The sequence below is a fragment of the Peromyscus leucopus genome, chromosome 10, assembly GCF_004664715.2.
Source record: "Peromyscus leucopus breed LL Stock chromosome 10, UCI_PerLeu_2.1, whole genome shotgun sequence".
In the NCBI taxonomy this organism is placed as follows: Eukaryota; Metazoa; Chordata; class Mammalia; order Rodentia; family Cricetidae; genus Peromyscus; species Peromyscus leucopus.
Genome location: NC_051071.1, coordinates 27,307,571 through 27,325,991, shown reverse-complemented (window position 1 = coordinate 27,325,991; position 18,421 = coordinate 27,307,571).

The following is an 18,421-nucleotide window of genomic DNA, read 5'->3' as shown; positions in this document are numbered from 1 at the left end:
CTGACCACAGCCCTAGCAATGGTCAGAATGAGCAGGTGGGTTGTGAGAGTGAGGAGGATTTTTGTTCCTCACAATGGTCATTAAAAGACCAGATGATTTCCTCTGTAGGACCTGATTTTATACAAGCTATGATTCCCAAAAGTATCGGGACAATGGCTGCATGGGAGATTTTCTATTCCTGCACTTCCTTTTTCCTAGATAATATTTAACAAGGTGTGCCCTAAAAGCAAAACAAATGGAGGAGGAGAATGAAAAGATAGGGAGAAAAGACCCCAATACTCACTGCTTGGGGTGGGAAAACAGAAAACTGAGAAGAGGGGTCTACTCATTGAAAATGGGAGAACACCAAAGGGAGCATCTTAACATGCTGTATTGATTCTGGGATTGGGACAGCAAGTAGGCCAGCACTAAAAGAAAAGCAACCTATGTTGGGGGCCAGATTGTTGCTGGCTCTGCAGCTGGTGTCTTGCTGTCCCTGATCCAATGGGCAGTGGATGGGTAGATGAAGAATCAATGACACAGACTCTGGGAAGCTTGCAATCTCTCCTTTATTAAATGAAAGACTGAGGTTTTTATATGAGGGTTGTTTGGCAGGCTTTGCTTCTAGCTACTGTGGGGTTTCTTGGTTGGTTCTGGGGCTGTACCTCATCACCTTCTAGTTTAGAGTTTTTGGGTCAAGTTTTTTCTAGCCAGAGTGTTCTCTGTGCATGTCACCTCTCCTTGCTTGCTTAAGATATGATCCAATGCTTTCAGCCTTACCCACCTCACACTGAATCATTTGAAAGTCTATTCAAAGAAGAGTAAGAACAGAATGTGCAGACATTGCATTAAGCCACAATTTCTAAGAAAATGACATCAAAATTCAGTCCTTGAGCCTCTAGAAGGCTTGAAGCCTGAGCAAGAGTTCACTGGCAGTATACATTACAAAGCCAAGCACAGGGAAGACTCTTCTTTCCCTGAGAGTAGGCTGTCATGCCTAGAATAGGCTGGGTTTTCTTTCCTACAAGAAAGCATCCTGGTGGTGGATGTGTTCACCAAGTCCAGATCCCTGTTAGCAGCCAGGTTATGACTGATGGAGAGGTAGCAGTTAGCCACCACTCAGCCTAAAGAGACTGGATGTCTCAGGAAGCCTCTCCAGGCACAGCTGTTGAGAAAGTACAGTCACACTACATTCTTCCTTAGTACTGGACTAGTTAATTCAAAGCAAGGTGAGCAGCCCTAGCCCTGAGTCTGGAATTTGGGCAGAAACATGACAGCCCTGTGGCAGCACATTCAGAATGAGGAGATGAAAGAATGATTATGAATTTTATAGAGCTATTTTAGGTAGGACCTTCCACTCATACCTTTGTACACAACATAAATTTTTAAAGGAAATATTAAACACAGTGTAATATATTGGATTCTATGTTGGACTTTGAAATTTTCCTTCAGTATCCCATTCAGAGTTGATTCCTCAAAAGGTCTTGCACTTGCTTAGCATGTTGGAAAGCCTTCAGAGATTCTTGCATCATTTGCAAAGGTTTGTTTTATGGATCTAATGCTAGCCTGAGTGTTTTACAGACATAGAAAGGCATCTAGATGACATGAAAGTACAACTAAGTGAGAATGGGAAATTGCTAACTAGTGTACAGGTCCAAACAAAGCCATAAGATAGATGATGAAAAGGGAGCAAGAAAATCCTTCAGCAGCTTGTGCTTTTTGTAAAACAAGGATTACAAAGCCTGTGCAAAGGTGTAGCCTGAATGGGCATAAAATGATCCCAGATTCATGGGTTATTAAATGAAAACCACAGGTTGAGTATGGGAGGCCTGAAGACCCAGTAAACCACACGGTCTATTGCCTTGGCTGTTGGCTGCCAGCCAGAAATAGGTGATAAGACCCTCATGCTGAAGACACATACTTTTGTTTGAAGACATGGCAACAAATCAGCTTGGAACTTAACTGGAAGCTTCTTTCTTTGTTTGTTTTTTTTAAATATATATTTTATTTTATAATACCATCCAGTTCTACATATCAGCCATGGGTTCCCCTATTCTCCCCCCTCCCAAACCTCCCCTTACCCCCAGTCTACCCCCCATTCTCACCTCCTCCAGGACAAGTCCTCCCCCGAGGACTGTGATCAACCTGGTAGACTCAGTCCAGGGAGGTCCAGTCTTCCTCCCAGACTGAGCCAAGTGTCCCTGCATAAGCTCCAGGTTTCAAACAGCCAACTCATGCAATGAGCACAGGACTTGGTCCCACGGCCTAGTTGCCTCTCAAACTGATCAAGCCAATCAGCTGTCTCACCTATTCAGAGGGCCTGATCCAGCTGGGGGCCCCTCAACCTTTGGTTCATAGTTCATGTGTTTCCATTCATTTGGCTATTTTTTCAATAATTGAGTAAAACTGAAATTTATTATAAGCCACAGTCGTCCTAGGGACCTCCATGCTATATATATAGCCTCCATGGTTCTATGGGTTGTGGTCTGATTGTTCTTTATTTTATATCTAGAATCCACTTATGAGTGAGTACACACCATGACTGTCTTTCTGGGTTTGGGTTACCACACTCAGGATGATTTTTTCTAGTTCCATCCATTTGCCTGCAAATTTCATGCTTTCATTGTTTTTCTCTGCTGAGTAGTACTCCATTGTGTATATGTACCACATTTTTTTCATCCATTCTTCCGTTGATGGGCATCTAGGTTGTTTCCAGGTTCTGGCTATTACAAATAGTGCTGCTATGAGCATAGCTAAGCATGTATCTTTATGGTATGAATCAGCATTCCTTGGGTATATGCCCAAGAGTGGGATGGCTGGGTCTTGAGGTAGTTCGATTCCTAATTTTCTGAGAAACTGCCATATTGATTTCCACAGTGGTTGTACAAGTTTACATTCCCACCAACAGTGGAGGAGTGTTCCCTTTGCTCCACATCCTCTCCAACATTGGTTGTCATTGGTGTTTTTGATCGTAGCCATTCTAACAGGTGTAAGGTGGTATCTCAGAGTCGTTTTGATTTGCATTTCTCTGATTAAGGATGTTGAGCATTTCTTTAAATGTCTTTCAGCCATTTGTAGTTCTTGTTTTGTGAATTCTCTGTTTAGCTCTTTAGCCCATTTTTTAATTGGACTGTTCAGTACTTTGATGTCTAGTTTCTTGAGTTCATTATATATTGTGGAGATCAATCCTCTGTCAGATGTGGGGTTGGTGAAGATCTTTTCCCATTCTGTTGGCTGTCTTTTTGTCTTATTGACTGTGTCTTTTGCCCTGCAAAAGCTTCTCAGTTTCGAGAGGTCCCATTGGAAGCTTTCTGTTGGATAGCTTTCATAGTTCCAGAAAGTATTATATAGCTTTGGGGGAAGAATTATTAACAGTCTTGGTATGGATCCTCAAGCTATAGTAGCGAGCCAGTGAGTGCCCACTGCTTGCAGTGTTGGCATGAATAATAGGAGTAAAAGCAACTAATTTTCTCTTGTATTTCAGGTCTGCTCCAGGGGAAGGAATTTGCATCTGGTACTTTAAACCTAGTCAGAAGCTTGTGCCTGGGAAGGTCATAGGCTCAATCAGAGGCTGCTACTGTTTCTCCTTTATGTGGGGGTTAGGGAAGAAGGGAACTACAGGGCAAATGTGGCTCTTGAGGGAAACTTTGCAGCATTTTTCTCTTTTCTAGCATGTGGGTTCCCAGGGATTAAATTCTGATCAAGCAAGGTGGCTATTGAGCCATCATACCAGCTAACAGTGTCCCTTTAATGGACAGGATGTGCTGCTCTACTTTCTCATTATTTCCTATCAGTAAGAAACGGGACATTTCACCTATTTTTTTATTCTGTTGTAAGAGTCTGAATGTGGCCTTACTACAAAGTTTGAATATAGTAGCTGGCCTGAACATTGACGATTCTGGAGTCATATCAACATGTACATCTCACACTGTGTCTTTGTTTAAAGTGGCTAAGTTTTTGATCAAACACATACCTGGATGTTTTGGAATTTGAACACGTAGCTTATTAGGAACTTTAACAAAAATACTTACCCAGGTTAGGGAACTGCATATGTATGCTATGGATATATATCCCTTTTTAGAGACAAGATCTCTGTACAATTCCGGCTGTGCCAGAACTCAGTCTGTAGACTAGGCTGGCATTGAATCCACATCTGACAGCCTCTGTCTTTCCTATCTGCTGATATAAAAGGTGTGAGCCACCTCTGCCTGGCTTAGAATTGCCTTTTTAGAAGCTGATCACTCCTCCTAATAATACTTAAATATTAGCATTTGACACATTAAATACAACCTGAGTGTCATTATTTCTTGAACTAAAAAAAAAAACATAAAGTCAGAGACCTGTGTTTGTGCAGATGGTGTTCTGAGAATCAAGTCCCAGAACCTCAGAGGATGGAAGTGGCTGTGGAAGGGTAGGGTGAGGGGATAGTCTCGGCCTTGAGGTGGTCAACTAAGCCTGTATATGGAGTGGTCCCATTGGAACATCAGAAGGGTACAGAAGATGTCTCAGGATGTGTCTCAAAGGAAACAGAGTCCAAGAATTGCCAACTACTCCATCCCCTCAAGGCCCCACTTATGATAATCTACTCTCTACACGCTGAGAGATGCCTTCGTGCCTGAGGTTGGCTGCCTTTGTGCCTGAGGTTGGCTGCCTTTGAACACTTTGGAGAATCTCTAAAATAGTGCCTTTGATATTGGAGGGAGGTGTCTGGAGGAGATATCAGTGGAAATGTATGTTGTCCTCCACAGTGGTGCCTATAGCAAGGGAGTCCAGGAGATGTCATGGAATCCCTCACCCTCCCCACTACCCTCCCTCTCCAGAAGATGCCATGCTTTGAGGTTTCCTTAAAAAAAAATGGAAAGGATGTGTCTCACTGCAATAGTATTGTTTGGTTTCCATAGCAGAAAACTGGAGCATTCTCTGGAGTGGCCTTGACTCCATTTGAGGGCCTGGCCTGGGAGTAGTATTTCTTCTCCTTAGAAACCCTGAGGTCTTGAACTGAGGAAGAATTTAATGATTGAAAACACAGTGCTGATGCTCTCTGCATGGTCTAGCTTTCGCTCATGTTTTCTGAGGCACTATTGACAGAAGAGCAGTGGGATCCCTGGCAGCATGTGTCAGTGGGCTTTGTGTGTACAACCTGTGGAACCCCTGGAGGTCCTGGTGATGATGATGCAGTCTGCATCCCCATAGGTCTTTTTCTTTGAGTCCCTTCCCTCCCCTGGCCTGCTGAGCACATCAGATTATCTTGAGTCCTGGTGTACCTGCCAGAAGCAGATTGTCCTCCACGGGACAGAGGTATCTGCTTTGTTTCTCAGAGGCATATGGTGAGATGGAAATTCATTCATGAAGTAATGAGCTAGAAATAGAACACCACACTAGAAGTTTCTCTTGTTTAATGTAATCGATATTTACTCTCTTGTTTTCAAATATCTAGGGAGAGTTTTGGTCATGATTTGTATCCATTTGCTCACATTTCACCAAGAAAAGGTTCATTGTCTTGTCAAAATAGGATTGTAAAGTCACTTCTGTCTCCATGATGTGGAAATGGTGGGCCTGCCATGCTCAAGTCCAGAGCTTGGGCCAACAGTGCTCAGAAGTATGGAACTGGCTGCTAGAGTAGGTATTAGATCTAGAACATTTTTACCATGAGTCTCTAGGCAGACTTGGAGTTTTGGCTTTGTTCAGAACTATTGGTCAAACCTGTTTGTGGAGTGGGATGTAGAAATGCTCTGACCCTTGAGCTGTTCTTATCAAGACTAGGTCCACTGGGGTTTGTGAGCCTCTAGTAGTTTTATTCAGTGAAGGATACAAGAGAATGCTCCCTGCTACTTCTGTCAGCCCTTGGGTTTATCAAAGAAGTGTGACATTGTCAGACATTATCCTTCCTGTTTCCTCAAATAATTAGGTCATAATTGGGGTCATGTCTTCACTCTGAGTAGAGTCGAGCAAAGATATTTGAGTCTATGAAATACTTTCTCAATGTAAAAAAGATGTCTTTCATAAGTGTGCCAATGTTTCAAAGTGACCTTAAGAACAGATGACCTTGATCCTCAGTTCTACCAATGGTACTATGAAGATAATTGTCTTCATCAAACACCTCTGCTCATACCTCGGGGATCTATGAAGAAGATGGGGTGGAAAGATTATCAGAGTCAGAGGGGATGGATGACACCAAGAAAATGGTGTCTTCTAGACACAACATGACTGATAAAATATGAACTCAGACTGTGGCATCATATCCATTGGTCCAAGCTAGATGGGACCCAGCCCTGAGAGGGGGGAAGTGGACACTGATTTCCACCCCTAACCAAGAACCTACCTCCAATTGATAGCAGCTTGCAAAAGAAAGAATTAGTTTTCCCCAATAGAGTCTCACTGGATATTTACACTACCCTTAAGGGAGGCCCCATGCACAAAGTAGATGACCAAAACAAAATGAACTCCGTGTTCTATTTGGAAATCTTTTTGTCTCATATTGCCTTGTTTTGAGCAGTATGTTTACCTCACTGGTCTCTTTTTGTACATTGTTTGCAATTTTGTGTTTTTTTCATTTATGCATGTGCTCTGCATGTATATTTCTTGACCTTTATGTCTGTTTTGTTTTTGAATTTCTTTTGTCTGTTTTCTTTCTAGAGCTAAAGCACGTAGATTTGGAAGGGTGTTGAGTTGGAGCACCTGGGAGGATTGAGGGAAAATGAAAATCTGGATCAGAAAATGTTTTATGAAAATAATTATTCTCAAATAGTAAACAAAAGAGCAAGCTTGTAAATGAAAGAACCAAAAGCAATGAATTGGAGGAAGCATCAGGTGGGTAGATAACAAGGCAGGGAGATGTGTTAGAGGCCTAACATACTATCCAATTACATTTTTAGCTTCTTCAATGATGTGAACACCATTCCACATCCCCAAATGACTTCCAAAATAGTCTCAAGGACACAGGCCACACTGAGGTGGGCAATGAAAAGCTACATAATGGGGCTAAAGCTGCCCAAGATAATTTGGCTCTGGATCTGCAGTATTACAACCTTTCCACAGTGAGTGACAGCTAATCGATCAACATTACAGAGTATTCAGTTTAGTTAACTACAGTAACTACAATCCATTCTTTTCACTACATGGGATCTACTTCTGCACATATTTGAAAAATAGATCTCCACAGGTCACACTCCTTTCTTTTGAAAGCAGTTAGTGTCCCTAAAGGGATAGACTAGTTATTGCTATTTTAACTGATTTCTCCATTGACTGCAACCTCCACTGTCTTCTGATGATATCCCTCCTTCTCCATCCTACACTTGGTGCTTTTGTTAATTTGGGTGAGTTTCCAGGTAGCCCACATTAGACATTCCTCCTGAAAAGTCTTTTCCCCTGGTAACCATGCTCCTCTGAGGTTGGAGTTGTATGATTCTCCCATCCTTTACTATCAGCAACAGGAAAGGAGTGTCCAAGGTGGTCACTTGTGTGCCCAGCCCTCTTCCTGCCCCAACTGTGGCTCAGCAGGCACAGATTTGCCTGGTGAAAATTCACCCCTCAGAGAGGAAACTGACTCTATTTTGTGTCTGTTGGTCCTGAGACATATACCAGAACTGCCCCTGAGCAGATAGTTGGAACTCTTGTGCTTTTTAGGGTTAGAGCTCCTGGTCCTGAAATTTCTGAGGGCAGAAAGCATCGAGTGAGTCATTGGGAATGATGATGAGTGGGTCACTCCTGCAGGTGTTCTTCATAGTACCACAGTGAAGTTTAAAGTGCTGGAGTAAAAAACTCGACCTTCATGGAGTGCCATCTTAGATGCCCCGCTGATATCATGGAGTTTTGAAACATTTCCTGCAATACTGCTTTTGTTTGATTCAGGGTTAATGGTGATGCTTGTCTAACCTTGTGAAAGGGTTTAAAAAAACTTATAAGTAGAGTTTTATCTGAACTATCAAATGTTTCATCATAAGGGGTGCCATGGACAGCTCAGTCCCTTCCATGCAAGACCCAATAGCAGTCCAGAGGCAGAAATTTTCTTTTGGATATAGGGAGTGGAATTTCTCTGGTGCCCTGGGTGTCTAGAGTGTGGTTTTCTTACTGTGACTGCATAAGGTTTCATATAACTTATGTTTATTAATAACAATCCCGGGACATGGGCTTTTCTGTTGCATAAGGCCAAGTGGCAGGGCAGCTTACACCAGCTGTCAAGTCCACTCTGGCTTGCTCTGGATTCCACTTTGACCTACAGTTTATGGATCAATTAGTAACTTGGTCTGAGCACCCAAATATGTGTGAGTTTGTTACTGCTGGAATAAAAGCTTGATTGAGCACAGGCTACCTGCTTTCTGTGCTGTACAAGGAATAGCAACTCACCATTCACTGCAGAGTATGTGTGTTCTCATAGGCCACTGATACAGCAGGATTGACTCTTAGGAGATGGACAGTTTCTAACTTGTCCTCAGGCCTCATTCAACCACCAAATGTGTGTGCTTCTTATTGGTCAGTAGTCTAATGAATCCCTCAGTGATGGAGCAGTGGCTCTGTATTCATGGTAAAACGTAGAAAGCATGGTGGTTGGTGTCATGAAATTCATTAATTTGTGCTATTTTTACTGCCTGGGGAGGTCAGCTCTCAACTAATGGACCATCAACTGCTAGTTTCAATGATAGAGACTGTCCATTACTTTGTATTTTGTCACATCTTCATGATTTAATACAAAATACATTATGAATGGCAGGATTTTGTATCAGGTTTCAGAATTTGATTCTGCCCCACTCTAATATTCTTGCCTTAGAATGTATATCTGATATGTCTCTACATGTGACCCTAACACCAGTCACCATTATACCTCTCACACACAGCCTTCATCTATAAACCAGAGTTGTGTGTTTCTTTTTGTTTGAATAGAAATTGAAGAGAAATGCTGGGAATGAGTGTGCTGTGTACTGGAATCACAGCACTTTGAAATCCTCTCTGGGATTATTGCAGTTTGAGACTGTTCCCCACAGAGATCCCCTACCATGAGTATCTGGACCTTTCTGTCCGTTGCATATAACCAAAGTACTGGGAGCATTGGCTCAGGCCAGATGCGAAGGCACTGAACTCAGAATCCACCAGCCAACACTGCTCCAGTTCAGTGATTTGCAAGGCAGCTGTACTCTCTCAAGAATTTCAAGTGGCTTAAGCCAAACCTCAAAGTCTGCTTATGAGAATCCAGGAACAGCCTGGGCAAGCTGAGGCAATGAGCTGGAGTTCAAAATGGAGTGTGTCAATTAGCGGGTCCTGTTGTCCTCTTCCATGGATGAGCTTTCTCACTGTAGGCGTTTTTGGATCCTGGGACAAACACTAGTAACCTCTGTTGGAAATGGCTTACTCCTGCCTGCAGCCCTTTTTAAGGTCACATCTTTACTGCTGGGAACTTTGGTTTTCTTCTCTGTCATGTTTAATAGAACTGCATAGGGCAGCGGAAGCACATCTTGAACTTTAGGGTCTTGGACACTTAAATATGCTGGACTCTGGGAAAGGATGGCCCTCGTTTCCAGAGTCTGCCTTCAAGAATCCTAAACCATACATGACAAGATGTTCCACCACATCCACCTTGGGATGTATAACATATATACACATGTACTGTAGGGTTTTAGTGGTGTCTATCTATGCTGACTTCCAGATATAGAGAAAACCAAGAATATCTCCACATCCAAAGATGGCGTGTTGGAGAAGCTAACTGTCCTAGCAGATGGAGCTGTGCTAGGGTGACTGCAGTTCCTCCAAAAGATGGCTCAAGGGAAGAGGCTGAATGATTGAAACTAGGATCTCCAGGATTCTACCAGGAGGGAGCACCTGGCTATGACTTTAGTGAAAGGCCAAGGGACTTGCCCAGTTGATTAGACTCTAGAGTATCCCAGACTGAACTTGTAATAGTTCAGGTAGTGGACTGGCCTGGCTGTGCTTGCCTCTCACTTTGGGAAATCCTCTGAACCTGTTGAACTGTGGCCAGGAATGTGAAGAGTGGCGGGAGCAGGCTGTTTATACCACAGCTGAGAGCTCACACCTCAAGAGGTGGTTTTTCCTGATGAAGGGATGCTAACCTTTTTGGAGGGCTTAAATATTCTGTTGACAAATTGGACTAGACCATAGAAAATCCACTTGGTTTAGGGCTTCCAGGATGGGTTTCTTGAGTGGCAAAGTGTAGAAATGGATTGCTTACCTGCTGTGGTATAGTACATCTTTGGCTTAATCACCAAGGGGACTGACTTTTAGGTACCGTGTGTTTTGGCTAGAGCTTCTACTGCTTCCTTTAGATGCCTGTTCTTCAGAGTTTGTTGCTCATATTCTACCAGTGTATCATGTTTGTGTCAGCAGTACTACGTGAAAAGCAAATTTAAGTCAGGAAAATTTTTTGAGAGGCGTCACGATGAGGAAGGCATGGTGGGATGGCTGAGTCTCTAGTATTGGGAACACATGGCACAGACTCTATTGACATGGTAGCAGACAGAAGGCAGAGTCCAAGTCAGTACCATGGGAAGGGATAGTCCTAAAAGGTGGCCCTCTAATCTGGTAGCAGACATTACCTTCTTTAAGGGCGCCAATTGCCTTTGAATTGGCATTATTAGCTGAGGACCAAGAACTCAAAGCATGAGCCTGAGGAGGACATTAAACCATTCATTCAGTCTCTGCCCAGCCAACCTATGTCCTACACGAGCATGCACGAGTAAGTGTCTTTATGTTGAACCTCTTCTGCCTCACATGAATGAAGGCAGAAATTGAAAGTCAAAGTTTTTAACCCATCCATTCTTAAACTGAATTTCTGAGGCTTTAATTCCTTAGGGTATAATACATGTCTTAGATAGTAAATAGGTGGCTGTCTTTGTACTTTCCCCGGGGTTATTACTATCCTTTCATGGGCAAGGCCATGCTGAAGCTGTCCATATGTGGCCAGCAAAATTCCTTCATTGGTAAGGGCAAGCAAAATACCATCCATATAATGAGTCATACAAACTTGCAGAAATTGATCTCTATCATCATGGATAGCTGGAGCCACGGATTTCTGATACAATGTTGGGCTATTGGCCATTTCCTAGGGCCTAACATTCCAATGAAATCTCTTCATGGGCTCTTTAAAATTAACTGATGGAATATTAAAAGCAAATCTTTGACAATCTTGTGGAGCCAAGCTATGGCATAAAAAGTCCTTTAAATCTAAAATAAATTTATAAGTATCCTTTGGTATGGCTGTAGGGGAAGGCAATCTCGGCTGCAAAACTCCCATTGGATGCATAGTCTCATTAATTTATCTTAAATCTTGTAACAATCTCCACTCCTGTAAGTTCTTTTTAATAAGAAAAATAGAATTTCAGGGGGGATTTAGAGGGCTCAATATGGCCACCATCCTACTGATCTTGTAGTAACTGATGTAAGGCTTGTATTTTTCTTCTAGTAGGGGCCATTGATTCATCCACACAGGATCATCATATTTCCAAGTTATAGGATCCACATGGTGTACAGGCTGCTCAATGACCCTTCTTAAATGTACCCCAATCCATCCCTATTAGACCTTTCTTCAGGAAGCAAAGATGACATTTGACGGTCATTGTTTTTTTCCTAACCCCTGATGAAGTAACAGTCCTTGTTGAAACATTTGTTTAGCAACATCTCTATTGGGGCTATATAAATATACTCCCATAAGCCTGATAACATCTTGACCCGACAAATTTACAGGCAAGTGGGGAACAATGTATGGTTGAAGAGTTCCTTCATGACTTTCATCTCTCCTGGAAAGTTCATAGCTACTCTGTTGGGGACTCTGAGTTTGTTTAATCCCTGCAGCTGTTGAAGGCCATTGCCTGGCAGTAATAACAGGATGTATCAACACCAGTGCTTAGGAGACCAGAGAACCTCTTTCCACTCATAAAGAAAGTAAATTCTAGGCACTGTGGACAAAGGGCTTGTATCCAAAAGGCATTCGATGAACCAAACCCAGCTTCTCTTCTCTTTTTTAACTTGATTTTTGTTTGCACTTGGGAAACAAAATTAATTGCACTAGTCTCTGACTTGTCTTTACCATAGAAATGCATTAATTTCTCCTATGTAATTGGTGTCAATTTCTCTAGGAGTAACAAACACCTTACCTGGTGGTACTACTTCTCCCCAGCAATTACTCTACAGTGCCTTCTGGAAAAGGTCCATAAACACCAGTAGGGAGGGCCTGAATCCCCATTTCAGGAGTTAAAGACATGTAGATAGAAGAGCTGAGATGCAAACCAGCATTGCCTGGGGTTTCTCTGTAGAGGTCCTGAATGGATTTCTTTGTGGAGGGACAGACTGAGGAATCACCCCAAAACACTGTCTTCTTGGGGCTTGGGTCTGGCTCCGTTCCCTTTTCCCTGCATAGGATTCCCCTGGATGTCCTTCTTTGATATATATTCATTAGTCCAATGCTTCCCTCTCTTACATCTTGGGAACAACCCAGGTTCCTTATTTACCCCTATGCCTTTTATCAGGACACCGTTTGACCTGGTGTCCCATTTAACTACACCCAAAGCAACTTCTAGGAGGGTCTGATAGCTCTCCCTCACCTCAGGCCATGATAGCTTTGTTGGTAAAGAACATTCTTGACTGTCTTTCCCTGTAATGCAGCAGCCATAACTATCCCCTGATTATATGAAGGTCCAATAGCTGAGCGAAGTTCAATATAATCAGACATGTTGCCTTTCTTTCTAAAAGGTCTCAAAGCAGCCTGATGAGCTGCATTAGCATTTTCATAAGCCAGCTGTTTAACATGCAAAAGTCCAGCTTCTGAATCCCTAATTGAACTGCCTGCTGTCTGCATTAGCCTAGAGACAAAGTCCTGAAATAATTCATCAGGCCTTTGCCTTATCTTTAAGTCCTGGTCTACCTTCCAGAAGGTGGAAGCTTATTCCATGCCTTCTTGGCAGCTACACTAACCTGAGTGTACACTGCCACATCAAAGTTTATCTGCTGATTTCTCACCCAATAAAGGCCTTCTCTGGCAAGCATATCAGAAGTGATGGAATTTGTTGGGCCTGATTTTACATCAACTGTAACTTGACATTTTCCCACACATTCACTTTTCCACAATAAATAATCCCCTCTTTACAGGCAAGCTCTGGCCATCTGTTTCCAATCCCCAGGAGGTAGGGCTTCTAGAGCCAGGTTTTCTAGGAGAGCTTGTATGAAAGGACCAATGGGTCTATACTGACACCATTCCATTTTTAATTACTTGAATTGTTTCAATGGAATCGGCACATGCATCCATACCATGTTGCCCTGGGCATCTTGCCCTTCAATCACTGGGAACATTGGAAATCCTCCCCTCTGCTAGCAGCTTCTCTAACACTGGCTTGCAGGGGAGATGCAGGACTGTGAATCTTGGCCATGTTGCAGGAGGATTTCACATCATAGTAGTCATAGATGACTTTTCCACTCTAATGGATGGCACCCTGGGTAGATCTAATCCCACTGCTACAGTAGGAGAGGAGTGTACCTCTGAGAAGAGGAGACCTGCAGACTAGATAATGTAGCTATATATATTGGCTCATTTCTCCTCTCTGGACTTGTTCTAGTGGAGGAAACTGAATTCCCGACTTTGGGAAAAGATTTGTTTTACAAATCTCTGTACTTCATTTATTTTCTTTGTGGTCAAGGGCATGGCCATCAGCAGTGGCTGGGTTCCTATTTCAGCTTCAGACATTCAAAAGTGTCCTATGAACTTAACTATGGGAAAGGTATTGCTAATTGTCTAGCTCATCTGACCTCAGAGTTTAGTGACTTTGTTCCAGGTTGTCTCATAGTACATTGCATTGAAGGACATTCTGTTGAATGATGCCTTGCTATGGCATTTTCAGGATAATAACTCTGTAGGCTATAAAGGCTATATAATAAGGTCAGGACCCAACAATGCCAGGACTCAGAAGCATCTTGACATTACCCCATATGAAGAAACAAATTGTTTCATTGACCTATTGTCACTGAAGGTGAAGCTAGATCTGCATGGTTAAGTGTTTCTGACTTGACCAAACTGCTGAGACTTTTTGGAAGAAATGGAGACAATGAAAGCCAACCTTAGCATAGAAACTGCACCTGTCAGAAGTAGAGATCATTGTCATGGGAGGTGGCTATAGAACAACTGGACAGAATGCTGGAGGCTGCTTTCCCCATCATAGCTTATGGGTATCATTAATGGCCACTGTATTCAATGTCTGAAGGGAAATGGAACATCCATACTCAGTTGCTATCATGTCTAGTTGGACCATTGAAAGCGGCAAAGCACAAGGTATTCAGCAAAACTCAAAGATTAAGTAGAAGTGGCTTGTGCCAAGCTCTGGGCAGTATTCTTGTTGCCATGCTAGTGCTTTCCTTTGTTTGCACACCTTGCACAATAAAGCCTGAGGTTTGGTGATGGGAGACCCAGGGGACAATTTGGTACAGAACTGGAAGGGCTATAGAATATTTCATACAATATTGCAATATACTACTAGCAATCTTCTGGGAGCTGGTGCCCAGAGTCCACAGCATTTAGTGACAAGGAATGTGTGGATGTTTAGAGGCTGTGGACTTCAGAGAACTTACTAGACAATGTGAGGTCTAAGTACCTGATTTACCCTTTGAATGCTTCTTGGGCTACATTGAAATCCTAGATGGATTCATTCGAGGACAGTGTCCTCAGTTCTCTAGATCACCATGACCTTGGATAGTCCCCCTAAAACATTTAAGCTTTAGTTTGGACTGCATAGCTTTCTCGGTTTTAAAGGCAATCTTGACCATGAGGAATGTAACCCAAGATTTTAGGTGAAAATAAACAGTCTAGGTAGGGTCTTTACTCATGCCATTTTAATGGACAGCTTGGGGCCACTTTATACTCAGTGGTCTGCCTCATCCTAACCAACTCAAGAATGCATCCTTCTCCTAAGCTACTGCACTGAGCTGTAGGGTGGGTCATGTTCTGGATGGGATTCACAACCACTAAGTGCCTATGCACATTGGTAAAGAGAGGAGAGATGACTGAATCTTGCACATGAATTCAAGGGGAGGGAGACCTTTCACAGTTAAGCTTTAATGAAACAGGGTTCATGGGGAAAAAATTATCCATTCTCAAACTCCAGCTGCCAAAATAGGCTGCTACTGTGCTTATGTGGTTCATAACTAACTTGAGTGCAGAGCACCTATAGAGCAGAGGATAGCATCTCTTCTGTGCTTAAATCCCAGAAGCATCTAAAATTATTTTAGAGAGATACCTTCTCCATCATGGTCATGTTGCATATCTTAACAACTAAGCAGGAACTTTATTGTATGGCAGTGCCTATGTGGACATAATCAGTTGATCATAAAGTATCACACTAAAGTCTGCTGGCTCTATAGTACCTAGTGATCCATCAGGAATTTCTACTGAGATCAGCATCACTATGAGTCACCATTTGGCTGTGGGATGTGTTTTCCCAGGAATTGATTTAACTTTGATCCAAGCCTTATCCCTTGGGAGGAGGGTCTTCCTAAGGAGGATTCCTGTCTTTGTACTTCTGGTCCAAGGGTTTTCAATGACCTAGAGTAGCACCCATCTAAGGAAGGTGTCCTAAGTATAGGTACAAAGTTCCACAAGTCAGTGCTATGGGAGGTGGATTTAGCTCACCAGATGTCTTCCACTTCTGAGCTAGAAATGTCATCCAAGTGCTGATCATTATTACATCTCAAGGTTTGTTTCTATTGCTTCTCTTTTGTGTGTATTTAAACTAAAAAAAACACTTCCACCCATTCCTCCCCATTCTCCAACTCCTTTCATGTCCCCCTCTTAGTTTGGGTTATTTTTGCTATGATGAAACACCATGATAATTAAGTTGGAGAGGAAACCGTTTATTTGCCTCATGCTTCCACATCCATTGTCCATCATTGAAGGAAGCTTGGACAGTAATTCAAACAAGGTGAGAACACAGAGGCAGGAGCTGTCAAGGCGAGCTGCTTCAATTACAGGCTTGCTCCCTAGAGGCTTGCCTACAGCCTCATCTTGTGGAAGCATTTTCTTAATTTAGGTTCCCTCTCAGAGGACTTTGGCTTATTGCAAGTTGACATCAAACTGTCCAGCACACCCTCCCTCTCAAACTCCTGACCTCTTTATTGTTACACACATAAGCAACCTCTTGAGTCCATTTAGTGTTTCTTGTATGTACATAAGTTTTCCATCTCAAGTGGTCAGCCCTAAAATCATCTGGGGACTGTACTCCACAACAGACTGATTTCTCCTTTTCGTAGTAGACATTAGTCATCTATAGCTCTTAGTCTAGAGTGTGTCCTTGTGATGTTTCCACCATCCATGTTGGCATGCCAACTGGTGTTTTCAGTGTTCAGGTTTTGTTTGGGCAACCATACTGTTGAGACTTAATAGGTACAGCACTGTGAGGTCTGGGAGGCCCTATCTCAAAGCAGAGATCCTGACCCTCTGGCTCTTCCAATCTTTTTAGTCCCTTCTTTTGCCATGATCTTGGAGTCTTAGGTATAGGAGTTGAACTATAAAGAATTGTTTTTGATTGGGTAGCCTATGATCAGTTATTCTCTGCATTTTGTCCAGTTGCAAGTGTTTCTATCCCTCAAAAGAAGCTTCTTTGTAGAGCGCTTACATTCATGGATGGTTACAAGGTTCCACATCTAGAATACTATTAGAGATTATAATGGTTTAACAAAGTCATGTTACTAGGGCTTGTCTCCAGGGTCCATGATCTATCCAGCCACAGGAAGTTGGCCAGCTTTCCAGTCCCAGGCTTAAATTCCTTCTGTTGAGTGGAACTTACTCCAATTTGATAGCTGTTGGTTACTTCCTGTATGAAAGTGTCACTACTGCACCATTGTGGATATCCTGCTGGGGTGGTCATTGCTGTGATTCATGGGCAGCCAGAGTGTCTTCTTCTGGAAGCCTTGGCTTGCTTAACCCTGGGCTACTTGCTTTACTAGAAATGGCCAAGTGAGGTAACGACTCCTTTACATGAGACAGACTCACAACCCTGATCTTGTTCAGCTTCATAATACTTACAAGTGTGCCACCATTCAACAGCTCAGATCACAGAGCGCAGGTGTCTGCAGAAGGGGCGAAATAATTTGAGTCTCTGAAGTTTATCATGGGACACATTTGCCTGATTTTTCACATGTGTCTTATCTGCCCTCAAAGGACTGAGTACAGGACATGTTTATCTGTGAAACTCCATTGGGATGACATAAGCTGTAAAATGAGACACCATTTAAAATGTAGGCTGCACATGTGTCACATTGTCTGAGCCTAGGACCTGGTATGAAGGACTTTATTGCTTACAGTGAAACAGAAGCATTCATAAATCTATGTCTCCTGAAGTTAGGCTGATTTTACGAGTGCCTGTTTAGACCAAGCATGAATATGTGTCTACTGTTGTCTACACGTATGACAGACAGACTTGGAATAAACTAAGTAGTTGGGGATTCAGATTCTAAGTTTGGATAAAACAAGGAGCCCATGAAATGATGCAGACTTGCTATGTTCTTGAAAGTGGAGATGCATGATGTATAGGTGACCTCCTCCAAGAAAATGGTGAGGTATGAGAAGGAATGTGGCTCAATTCTCAGGTGTAGAACTACAGATTCAACCCGTTGTGAGTTCTTTTTCTGTGTGGATCCCTATGATGAAAGACTTGAGACATGTTGAAGATACCTGTGCTTCTCTGTACCTCCCCAAGGTTCTGAAGTATTGGAAATTGATGCCAAAATTACCAGTTTGTCTTGACTCAACCTTATTGGTATTGAAACTTAGATGGATGATTCTTATAGCCAGATGTTGTGTGCAGTATAACAAGTTTATCAACATTCTTTAACTTTTCTTCCTAGGTACTCCTAGCACTTCCAGATGTGAAAGGAGGAAAGTTTTTCCTCCCTCACTGCTACAATTTTTCTGGGGTGCCACCTCTCCTTAGGTTGGGAAAGCTAGCTCACTGGTGCTCAAAAACCTCCTTGATGTTTCCAAGTCACCTATGGGCTTTCATGGGTGGGATTCTGAATAGTTGTGCACTTTTACATTATCTTAGAGTTAGGAGAAAGTATATGCTTATCAAATACAGGATGATTCCCTCGCCAATGCTTGAGTCCTTCCATCATCTTAGTTTATTTCCTATGGCCTAGAATATGCTTCTCATCCATTATTTCATTTTGAAAATTCTTGCCACTTGATAGTGATCACGAACCTTGAAGACATGGCACTGACCTTTACTGTTCTTACCCCTGCTTGCACATATTTCTGCCCAGGATATGGATCTGATGCTATAAACTGACACCCTGGTTCATGTGTACTTTGTGTAGATGCTGAGGGAAATACTAGCTAATGCTGTATGTCTAGAACAGACTGAAGCTGTGATTGATGGGTTTCTGTACAAGGTACTGCTTGGACCAAAGTCATAATTTGTTCTGGGTACCAAAAGGCACATACATGAAATCTCTTATC